The sequence below is a fragment of the Canis lupus genome, chromosome 10 (genome assembly GCF_011100685.1).
Source record: "Canis lupus familiaris isolate Mischka breed German Shepherd chromosome 10, alternate assembly UU_Cfam_GSD_1.0, whole genome shotgun sequence".
In the NCBI taxonomy this organism is placed as follows: domain Eukaryota; kingdom Metazoa; phylum Chordata; class Mammalia; order Carnivora; family Canidae; genus Canis; species Canis lupus.
Genome location: NC_049231.1, coordinates 3,057,994 through 3,070,196, shown reverse-complemented (window position 1 = coordinate 3,070,196; position 12,203 = coordinate 3,057,994). Strand labels below are relative to the sequence as shown.

At 37.7% G+C, this 12,203-nt stretch overlaps 1 long non-coding RNA gene across 1 annotated transcript in view; it reads right to left on the bottom strand.

The window, feature by feature from the left end:
* Positions 1–12,203, bottom strand: part of LOC119873580 — a 61,229-nt gene that overhangs the window by 26,745 nt on the left and 22,281 nt on the right. The gene's annotated exons all lie outside the window — the stretch shown is intronic.

Genomic DNA, 12,203 nt, shown 5'->3' with positions numbered 1-12,203 from the left:
CTCCCTCTGGGGATCTTCCCAAGGGTGGGGACTTCTCTTGGGATCCTCCACAGCTCTCAGCACGACTCTGAGAACACTGCAGGCGCATCCAGGCCACAGTGAAGGAGGAACCAAGTCAGAGGGGTGTTGTCCTCAGGGCTGCGTGATTCCAGGACCCACAGGATGGGTGGGACCCTGCTAGCAAGTTTAGTCGAAGAGCGGCAATTTGAGTACCCCCCAAGTGCGACTTTTAAAAAAATGGAGTCTCATCACTTTGTCCTATTTGCTCTTAATTCTCTGCAGTTTAAGATGTCATTATGTCCAAGTATCTTTCGATTATTTGTGGGAGGGATAAAACCTTCCCAGAGATAGAAGTATTGGGACGTGTTACTATCTGAATGGATGCTAATGATACTCTTATTTTTCAGAGATGCTAAGCAGAGTGAAAGACCTCTTATTGCCAAGATAGTAATTGGTTTTATTTTTTGCTCCTCCCTTTCACATTTTATCTAGCTTCCCCGCCAAAGTCATGAATATCTGTTTGTGCACAGATGGGTGTTTGTGTAAATCTGAGCACCCTCTTCCTAAAGATCCTGAGCATCATAAGGCGAGCATTAAATTCCTCTCCGATGTAAGAGCCATAGAGACATTACAGAGGAGCGGAAGATCATGCGGTCTATTATTTCCAAAATGATTCACACTTTTCATATCTGTGAGTTGCAGATACGCTCACTTTTCTGTTCACGGGTCTAATTGTGGGGACATCGGGAATTCCCAGTGTTTCCGATTTCACAAGTATCTATAAATCTCTTAACCCTTGGACTGCACTTCAATAATCCTAACTCACCAAGTAGTCTTATCATCAATGTTAAGACAATGTTTGACAAGACCAAACCCCTATGAAGTATAAGGCCTGGAAAGTCCGTCTTTCGCCCACCTACCTCTACCAAATCAATGCCTATGTGTGGCCCATCTCACACTCTAGCCAGGAATATTTATATGTGTTGTTTTTCCTGGTCCCTAGGTCTTATCACATACTATATTCCTTTTTCCAGGAGATAGGTCCCCTGCCCATTTGATTAATTCCAGCTCATTCTTAATGTCTCAGTTTCCAGATCCCTTTCTCCAGGAAGCTTCCGGAGGCTCCCCAGACAAGATGAGTGCTCCCAGCTCCCCAGTCTTTTTATGCCTCCCACTCTCCTGGATGATAATTGCAACCTCCTCGTTTACACAGCCAGAGAACTAGGTTCGTGCTGCCACCACCTCTGCCGTTACAGCCCAGGAGGCCCACTCTGGGCACCGCTCCCAGCTTCCAGGGTCATAGTGGGCACAACCCAATGGCAACTTCCTTACTCCTTTGCGATGTGTGCACAGCTCTGGCCTCCTACCCTGGGCTTTCCGATGGGAGGTGTGAACTGTTGAACAAACTCTGTACCGTTTGGGGACTTTACTAACTTCTCTGACATGGCATCTCTGAGGCTGTCCTGCAAGACTCAGCAATCAGTTTGTCACAAAGCTGTCATCAGATCGGTGATACCCTCTCACACTTGTTTTCTTTCTTTCCCCACCACACACCCTTTAGCCTCATCTCTGCCTCCTTGTGATTTTACCCTCCCAATAAAATGTGCACATGTGAAGCTTTGTTTTTCTAGAGAACCCCACTAAGACATTAGATCTTCCCTTGCCTTCTCAAGGCCCGTGATCCAGTAAATTCTCCTCTCCTGCATCATCAATTTTTCTCTCTATTATGGATTTTTAAAATGACCACTGCTATTTCGCTTATATTAAAAACAAAAATCTGAAAAAATAAAAATAAAAAAAATAAAAATCTGGATGCCATCTGAACACCATTTCTTTCTCCATATGCTTCAATCCCCCCCCCGCCGTTTTTTTCCTTTTTCTATTTTTTTAAACCCCAGAACACTTGGAATAGTTGTATCTAACTCCTCACTTCCTGATCTTTCAGGGACCCACCCCCTTCATCTTTTTATACCTACCTCTTCTATACAATTGCCTTTGTTAGGGTTTATGGTCACATAGGACTTCCATGTTTCCAAATCTAGTGGCTATTCTCAGTCCTACCAGTGCCCAACCTACCAACAATATTTGAGAGTTGATCAATCTCGCTTCCTTAAAGCATTTTCTTCTCTTGTTTTCTGGGATGTTGTCCTTCTACCCCAAGGACTGCTCCTTCTCACTCTTCTTTGGTGACTCTACCTCATATTCCTTGTCTTTTCACATTGGAGTCTGAACCTCTTCTCTTCTCTGTCTACACCCAGTCTTTCTGAGTATTGTCCTATCTCATCCCTTTGAATACCATCTAAATGCTGAAGATGCTCATGTCTGCACCCCAGCCCTACTCTCTTCCCTGAACTCCTATTCTTATGCCTCTCTGACATCTCCTTTCAGATGGCTTTCAGGCATCTCAGCCTTTACATGTCAAACACTAAACTTATCTCCTACTCTCAAAAGTTGCTCCTCCTATTGTCTTCTGCATTTTATTTAATGGCAACTCCATTCTTTCCTTGCTCATGTTAAAAAAAAAAATAGTCACTCTTAACTTCTTTCTTCCTGTGATGCCCTATTTCCAATCCATCCACAAATTCTGTGGACTCAAGAACATATCCAGAATCCAGCAACTTCTCACTTTATCCCTTGCCTCCAACCTGTTTCAAGCTATGTCCATCCTCACCTAAATCATTGCAATATAATCATAATGGGTATCCTTGCTTTTGAATTTGCAAGAAAATAACAGAGTGATCTTACTATAATATACAGGTCATGCCCCTCCTATGCTCAAAACACTGCAGTGACTTCACAATAAAAGGCAAAGACTTTTACATTTGGCTATAAGGCCAATATAGGATCTGGACTATTGCTGTTACCTCTCTGACACCATCACCTGCTATATGCTCTCCTCTCTCACTATCTCCAATCACACAGACCACTTACAGCTCTTGGAAAGTACCAGCATGTTCTCACTTCAAAGCCTTTGCTGTTACTGGGCCCTCTGCTTCTACTTTGACTCTTTTTTTTCCCTCCTCTTCTTTTCCCTCTTCCAAAATGATCCCACCCTAAATATTCACATGACTCACACCTTTCACTCCTCTGGATCTTCAGTCAAATATTATTTTCTCTGGAAGGCTCCCTTTATCTTTTATCTAATTACAATTGCTCCCTCACCCTTTTTCCCGCTTTATGTTTTATTTACAACTTCCCACCATCTTACCTACATTGTATTATCTTTCTTTTTTTTTTTTTTTTTTTAATTTTCTCTCTTCCTTCACTAGAATGTAAGCCCCACAAAGGCAGGTAAGCCCTACAAAGGCAGGGATCAGTAGGTTCATGGCTACATCCTCAGTGTGTTTGGCAGCACGTTGCACATAGCGGACAATTTGTAAATATCTGGTGAATAGCAGCAGGGGGCCCTTCCCTCATAACATCTGCCATACTCTACAGCCAATGTTTGTTAAGTGTCTCTCTACTTCACCTGAGGGAGAGTTTGCTAGAGCAGGTCAGAGCCCTGACTCTTTCCTGTAGTATCCCCAAAGCCCAGCAAAGCGCTGGCAGGGAATAGGATGTTCAGTCAATGTTAATTCAGAAAACCAAATGCAATTTTTCTATTATCCGCATGAGTTACTAATTCATATCCATTTGGGTGGGTGATTTGCTGAAGTTTAAGTGATGTCAATGGTAAAGCCAAGAAGTTGGCTTTTGTCTTAGCTCAGGACATTCACAGCCTCTGCCTCGGTTTTAAAAGCCATTCAATCTAGTTAGTAATAAACCCATGAGCAAGAGCTGAGTTGGCACCCATTACTTGGGTGAGGTGCAGCCCTAGGGATAATGCTCCCATTTACCATGTTAGAATTTGAACCACAAGGAAATCTAAAACCTTCTTCCCCTACCTGCCTCTCGCATTCCCCATGTCTTCTTTATCTTTTTAAGGAAAAACAACGACAATGCAGTTATTATTGTTTTTCTTATAAAAGTAATCATTGTAAAGTTTTAGAGACAATAGCTAAGAAAGAAAATTCAAATAATTTCTCTGCCCCTTGTTCAGTGGATAAACCCATGTGTACATCGTATTCACGTATGATCTATATGTAATCTGATCTACTTCTATGTCTTATTTTCCACATAGAACATCACATATACAAATTATATATATAGAATCGAATATAATCTAAACATATATATACATATATACATTACATGCATATATTTAATACAGGCATACTTTTAAAGAATATAATTAGATTTACTGTGGTGAGCATTTACCAATATATTCAAATAACAAGTCATTATATTGTATACCTGAAACTAATATAATGATACCTCAATAAAAAAGAATATGTGTATCATAATTTAACTATTTTATATTGCTGTTACTTAATTTTTTCCTAATGAAAATAACACGTTAACAAACAGTACTCATTTGCTCAGAAGAAATATCTAGAAGAGAAAATATTAGAGCAAAGGATTTATAAATTTTAAAGCTTGATATATTTTGTCCTTTTGAAAGAGTTCATCAATTTACACTCAACTAGCAGTGTATGTGAGACTAATATCCCAGTCCTTACCAGAAGCATTATGATGTCTATAAATTTTTGACAATCTGAGAAGTAAAAAATGAATCCTCATTGCTATTTTAATTTACATAAAAAATCTGCAGTGTTTGCTGTAAAAAAAAACACTTTTTAGAGCACTTAAAATGAATTATACTATTTGATCCTCACATTAATCCTATGAAGTAGATACTATGAAGAATGCTCTATTCATACTATCATAATACAGGCAAGGCACATGAGGCACAAAAATGATAAGTCCACTTCATAGGTTAAAATGTTAAACTAAAAAAAAAACGTTAAACTAAATAATTTATCCTAGGCCAAAAAAAGTTTAGCTTTGTAGCCACCCATGGGTTTGAACAACACAGTCCAACTCTGAATTTAGTTAAATCTCTAGGATAGTGAAATTGCATTTTTTAATGTTTATTGGTTCTTTCTTTTACTTTTATGGATTTGCTATTAAAGACATTTCCCCATAGTTCTTGTAGGGTGTCCATCTTTTATTGGGATGTAAGAAATATTTATATATCAACCATAAAAATATTTTGTGATATAGTTTGCAATGTTTCTCTAGTGAATCGTTCAGCTTAATTCTGTATATGGTTATTTGGCTTAAAGAAGTCTTATGTTTTATGTAATCAAATATATCACTTGCCTTTTTAAAAAATACATATCTCTCTACTATCACCACTTGCTTCTTTCATGGCTTTTGCTCTGCTGTTATATTTAGTGAGTGATCTTCACACCAGACGTACAGAAATAGCCACCTCTTTTCTTCTAGTTCTTTCAGGGGTTCGCCTTTTACATTGAAATTGTCAGTCCATCTGGAATTCATGTTGATACGAGGAGGGGACCTACCTTTTTTTTTTTTTTTTCAGATGATTTAACAGTGTTCCAAGCCCATTCATAAACTACCACTCCTTTTCTACTGCTTCCTTTATCATATACTAAATTCTTATGTCCACTCGTATCAGTTTCTGAATATTTAACCTCCCTTCATTTTGGAAAGGCATATTCCAAAGTGTCATTTTATGAGTTCACTTAGTGCTATGATTTGGAAAGAATATGGGTTTTGGACTGACTAGACTATAATTCTAGCCAAGCAACTTCTTGGTTTTCTTTCTTTCGTTTTGGTTTTTATTATTATTATTTACCATACAACAGAATTATAAGATTGTTGATTATATACCCTACACTGTACTTTTCATGCTCTTTCTTTTGTAAAACAAGAAGGTAGCATAATATTTGCCCAACCTACGGCTAAGATGATTTGTGCAACCGAAACAATTTTTTTGTGAAAAATGTTTGATTAACCAATAACCACTAAGCAAATGTTTTCACTTGCCATAGTATGTGACAGGCATTGAATCATCATTTTAAAACACTGATGGTGGGAAACCATTTCTTTACTTCAATTAATTGAATAAAAGAGAAATTATTTTTGTCGATTCACATTTAATTTGTAGTGCTACCTCCAAAAAAATCAATATTTTCATTCTTTGAAGGAATTAAGACTTTTTTTGACACATGGGAGCAAATCTGCCCCACATCGTTCAGTAGCCGGTTCTCCCTATGCCCCCCTCTTCAATAACAAACGTGTTCTTTGAAAAGTCAGCGGAGTATTTTTCTTCTGAATATGAAAGCTGATGTAAACATTTTTCCCAAACAGGTAGGCACTGATGCCAGATCACTAGCAGCCCTGAGAGGGGCTTGTGAGCTACAGAGCCCATGGTCTTACCCACGTGCATGGCTCAGACGCACACAGGTTTGCTCAGATGTGCATTCCACTATTGACAGGGAGCGGAAGTAAGGATTCCTAGTGCTCCAATGAGTCTGGCCAGACACAGTGGCAGTCACCCGAGGAGAAAGCTGTCACATATCTTGGCGATTGTCCTCATCTTCAGTATTTCCTCAGGTTTTGGCCATAGAGCTTGAAATTCACCACTTCTTGAGTTTCGATGGCTCTTTTTTGCAAAGAACCTTTAAAAGAATTCTCAGCCTCAGGTGGTGGTGCCATCTCAGGCACTAAGACAAAACAAGTGTAGGATATATATGTATGCTGATGCCTAAGACACAAAGTCTTCCTTATCTGAAGAATAAGGTGGGTCTCACCTGAAATCTCTCTTACACAGGTAAATGCATGCTGCCCTAGATTAGAATCCTTTGTGTTCCAGGTATCTGTTTTCTCAGAGGAAGGCCTGGAACATAGTTTCGTTACCTGCCCAAGGCCTTTCAGAGTAGCTCCCCAAGATACGTGAGTTAGTTGAAATACAAATCAATATTTCTGGAAGTTATAAAAGACAATAGGAAAACCAACTTTCCAAAGCACAAAAAGGAAAATAAAAAATATTTTGTCATCCTTTTGTTTTTGTCTTGCAGAACCCAGTAAAGCAAAATGTACTTATTATTACTCCGAGTTCTCCGTAGTCATGCCCAAAACGGGCTTCTGGTGGCTGCCCCCCATTATCCCAGAATGACTTCTACATCCCCTCTGGCACAGTAGAGGTGGGAATCTATCACTGACTCTCATTACAGCCTTCCTCTCTCTCCTCCATGCATCAAATGCTGCCCATTCTAAAAGCTCCACCTTACAGCCAATTTCTCCTAAATCATATATTTCCCTCACTCAGCTGCCCACATCTGTTGCCTTTATGCTCTTCATTACTCATTTAATCTAATTTACTGAATGGTCTTGTCAGTTCCTTTTTACATGCTTATGTTCTGTCTGTATAGCTGGACATTCATTCTTTGAGGGAGCATGCTATGTCTGGGCCTTTTAAAATCACCTTTTAGAACTATCCCAGTGCTTCAGTTAATAGTACATAAATATTTGCTAAATTAAATTGCCTTTCTAGCACACACAGTATGTCTAAGAGTCTTGATAGGCAGCTTAAACACTCTCTCTGGAACCTGCCCTTCACTTTCTCATTCATTTCTCCTTTCTCTTCTTCCTGTTACAGCCCATTGTACCCAGGGGCTGCTCAACAAATGTTAATGACCATGATCTTTTCAATCAGCAATTTGTAAAGTGGGTGATTATTGTCTATAAGTGACAAGGGAAACACTATTTTCTATTCATGCTAATAAAAGACTTGACTTATGAAGACAGTATCTACAAACAGCGAATGATAAAACTAAACTCCTTAGCTCTCCCAAAACAAATAGGGGCCAGATTCAGGAGGAAGAGTGACACCTATTGTTCAAGAGATGCTCGTGGGTGTCTCCTGTTGTTACCACCTGCATTGATTTGTGCGTGTGTCAACAATATGAGCTATAAATAATACCATGTCTAATGCAAAGTGTACTTGCTGGCTCTTTGTAGCATGGGACATGCTTTGGTTTGTCAGGTTTATTGGCAATTCACACATCCAGCAGCAGTTGTATTTTAATCCGTGCCCATTTGAATAGAAAGTCAGTAAGGATTGAAGAAGGCCTACATGAAATTACAACTAAGACATGTTTTTAAAATACTAAGGTAAACTGTGAATTATGATTACATAATTCCATGAAGGGCTGCCTGATGAAATATGACTGTTTTTGGATTAAATCATAGCCCTCTAATTCTAAAGAAAAAAAATGAAAGTTTTATGTTACATATGACCTATATAAAAAATAACTTCTCCTAAAAGGTCATTGTCAACAGTCAAGAGGACACTGACTTTTATGTGATCAATCTGTATCTTTTTGAAGATGGAGAATGGCCCAGTGGGGGTGGTCTGTCATCCACCCTCACCTTCAATACCTCCAGTGGCAGGAATTTTACTCTATCTTGAGGCAGATACAACAATGTAACATGGCAACACGTGCCTTAGCTTTGCTATAGTGCAGCTGAACACATCTAATGGTAAAGTATGTATGAAAGCAATTTGAAATGTGTGTAGTTCTCCTACAAGGCATAAGGAAGACGATGAAACCCATGTCTATCTAGAATTCTAGATGGATTAATCTGTATGATGTTATCATGTAACCTCAGAATCTGACAATTGCTTTACATATTACACAGTGCACAGTCCCAACTGAGATTGGTATTTCTAAAGTATATAACTCATTTTGGGGTTATTTTTAAAAATTTGCCCCAAAGGTAATTTAATTTAATTTCTATAAATGGCTCACCATTAGCATTTTATTTTTTCCCACCCTCAGCCCTTTATATGAAGACTCTCATTTATATATGTTTTATACATTACAAAATATTATTTACATTTCACACAAAACATTTGCTATGTCCTAGATGTAGCAGATGTAGTGACACAAATTCCATACCCTAAGGACAGCCTCAAAAATAAGCTGATTTTAAAGGAATAAGGAATAAGCACTTTGGAGAACAGAAGACGGAACATTTAGACCCAAAGTTGCAGAAGGTATAGGGGAAAGATTCCAGAGGAACTGCTAATATTGACTGCTTTAGGAGTCGATCAGGTGAAAATGGAGGGTGAAGGATGAAGGGACAAGGAAAGGAATTGTAGGCAAGGAAATCGCATAAGCCAAGACACAGAGAATAACCTATTTTACAAAGATTGGTTGAAGAGGGAGGAGAGAAACACAGCTGAAACTATGGCTGATGTATGTTTCTGTTTTGTTTTATCATGTTTAAAGGTTAAGAGGAGGAGCCAGGGAAGATCCCTGGGTGTAGAAAATGAACAGAGACAGTAGACTAGAGGAGATAGAGGGAATCAATGTAATAGAAGGAATGAAATCAAGTCAAGATAGAGTTCGGCCTTAAATATGAGAAGGGACACCTTATGGTCTGAGGAATGAAGAAGGAGAACAGATAAAGGTATATTTGTGAGAAAAACAAAATTCAAGGAAGTTCATATCTGTTCAACTCTAAGAATATTTGCCATTTCTTCTTTTATTTGGTCAGCTTTAGTGAAGTATAATTCACATATAATAAAATTCACCAACTTGTGTGTATAATTTGAAGATTTTTTACCAATGCACACAGTAGCATAATCATCACCACAATCATGTCATAGAACATATTCATCACCCCCCAAAATTCCATCGTGTGTCTTTGTAGCCAATCCTTTCCCTCTATAACCTAGCCCCCAAAGACCACTACTCTGATTTCTGTTGCTGTAATTTTGCTTTTTCTAGAATTTCTCTCTTTTTTTGAAATATTTTATTTATTTATGAGATAGAGAGAGAACAGATGCGCACACATGAGTGGGGGGAGGGGCAGAGGCAGAAGCCGACTCCCCGTTGAGCAGGGAGCCCAACATGGGGCCCAGTCCCAGTGGTTGAGACCATGACCTGAGCCAAAGGCAGATGCCTAACTGACTGAGGCACCCCGGAACCACTTTTTCTAAAATTTCTTATACATGGAATCATACAATCTTTTGTATCTGGCTTCTTTCAACTGTGTTGTGTGTTAGTAGTTAATTATTGCTAAGTAGTAGCCTTTGCATGAACACAGCACGATTTGTTTATCAGTTCACCTCTTGGTTGACATTTAGGTTCGTTCAGATTTTACGTTCTTATAAATAAGGTTTCAATAAATAATCAAATACAAATTTTTGTATTTTTATGTTTCTTGCATAAATACCTAGTAGATTTGGTGGAGCGTATCAAGTTTCTTTCTTTCTTTCTTTCTTTCTTTCTTTCTTTCTTTCTTTCTTTCTTTCTTTCTTTCTTTCTCTCTCTCTCTCTCTCTCTTCTTTCTTCTTTCTTTCTTTTTTTGAGGAATCTCCACAATGTTTTACAAAGTAGCTGTACCAATTTACATTCCCACAAATAGTGCACAAGGGTTCTATCTTTTCCAAATCCTCACCAACTCTTGTTCTCTTTTGTCTTTTTGATGATTGCCATCCCAACAGGCATGAGGGGATACCTCATTGTAGTTTTGATTTGCATTTCCCCGATGAGTGATGTTGAGTACCTTTTCACGTACCTGTTGGTAATCTGTATGTCTTCTTTAGAAAAATGTCTATTCAGGGGATCCCTGGGTGGCGCAGCGGTTTGGCGCCTGCCTTTGGCCCAGGACGCGATCCTGGAGACCCGGGATCGAATCCCACCCACGTCGGGCTCCCGGTGCATGGAGCCTGCTTCTCCCTCTGCCTGTGTCTCTGCCTCTCTCTCTGTGTGACTATCGTAAATAAAAAAATAAAAAAAAAAAAAAAAAAAAACTTAAAAAAAATAAATTAAAAAAAAGAAAAATGTCTATTCAGGTCCTTTGCCCATTTTGTAATCAGATTATTTGTTTCTGTTTTTATTTATTTTTTAATTTTTATTGTTTTGCTACCGAGTTGTAACTGTTCCTATTTTATTTATTTTGGAAAAGTTGAGTTAGATGGAGGTGAAAGATCTCTGTTTACTTTGAAGTTCTGAGAAAATTGGTGCTGTTATTTCACCATTATTATTTTTACCAGAAAAACAAGAGGATTGAGTGGAAACTCTCTTAACTAGTAACTAAATCCTCTCTTCCAACACTGATTGATTTAGACATCTAACAGACATGTTTTGTTTATTACAACAATCTTTATAAGCCTAAATTCACATCAATATTTTATTTCTTTTTGTTGATCTTGAATGTCTCTGAATATTGTGGGTGGACAGCACAGACTTGATAAAGTGACTGCTACCTATGAGCTGTGTGGCCTTGGCCACCTTATTTTAAAAACTTTGGTTTCTTTTTCTGCAGGATAATGGTAGTAATGTAATACAATATACCAGTAGTAGGGCTGTTATCAAGCTTAAATGAATTTATGTATTTTATCAAAAGTAGAGATTAAGGATGCAATATTGCAACTGCTGTTCTTTTCCTGACAAAATCAGGAATAGATAAGTGGAATAATAGGGGGGAAAGGAATTTGTCATGTAAGAATATAACATATTCCTTTAACTTTCATTTACTATGTACTTCAAAATCCCCTCTCAAAAGTGTGTGTCTATTTGTCATCTTAAAATAAAAAGAGACTTTATAAAAGATTAAACAGACAAAATAGAGCAATATAAATAATGAGATCTAAAATTTTCTGCATGTATCAGGAATTTCACCTTTATTTTATGATTTTTGCACCTAGTAGCATGAACAATTTGCACCTAACAAAATTAAAAGTGCCTTCAGGACTATCACAATTACATGCTGGAAGAGAATTTACCAGCAAGAATTTTTATTATGAAATGGGGTTGCACTGCAAAAATACTTGTTTCAACTATAAATGGGAAAATAGCTTCAATTAGTTCTCTGAGGAACCTTGATTTATGTAGATTAGGTGGTGAATCAAAGGAGTTTAAGTTACTGGATTTACTAAATTCAATTTAAGATACTACTTTGGGACAACACATAAAATGCTTCACTCAGTATTTATTAGTAAGACAAAATGAAATAATCACTTTATGCTTCTAGAAACTATCATGATTTTATACTATTACCTGGAGAAAAAAATAAAATATTTAAACCCTCTATATACATAATATGAATTGAAATCCATAACTGTGTTAAAAATTTATAGAAACCAGAAAACCTGATACATTTGATGTTTGCATTTAAATGCTATCTTTTTTTTAATCCTCAATAAAGCAGCTTAAGAGTTCAGACAGATATATTTCCATACTTGTAAAGCAAGAGTTTCTCTCTGCAGTGCTAATGTTCTAGAAGCTTCCAACAGACAAAAGGACCCAAATGTTGCTGGCACAGACATGATGCTGCAGCTC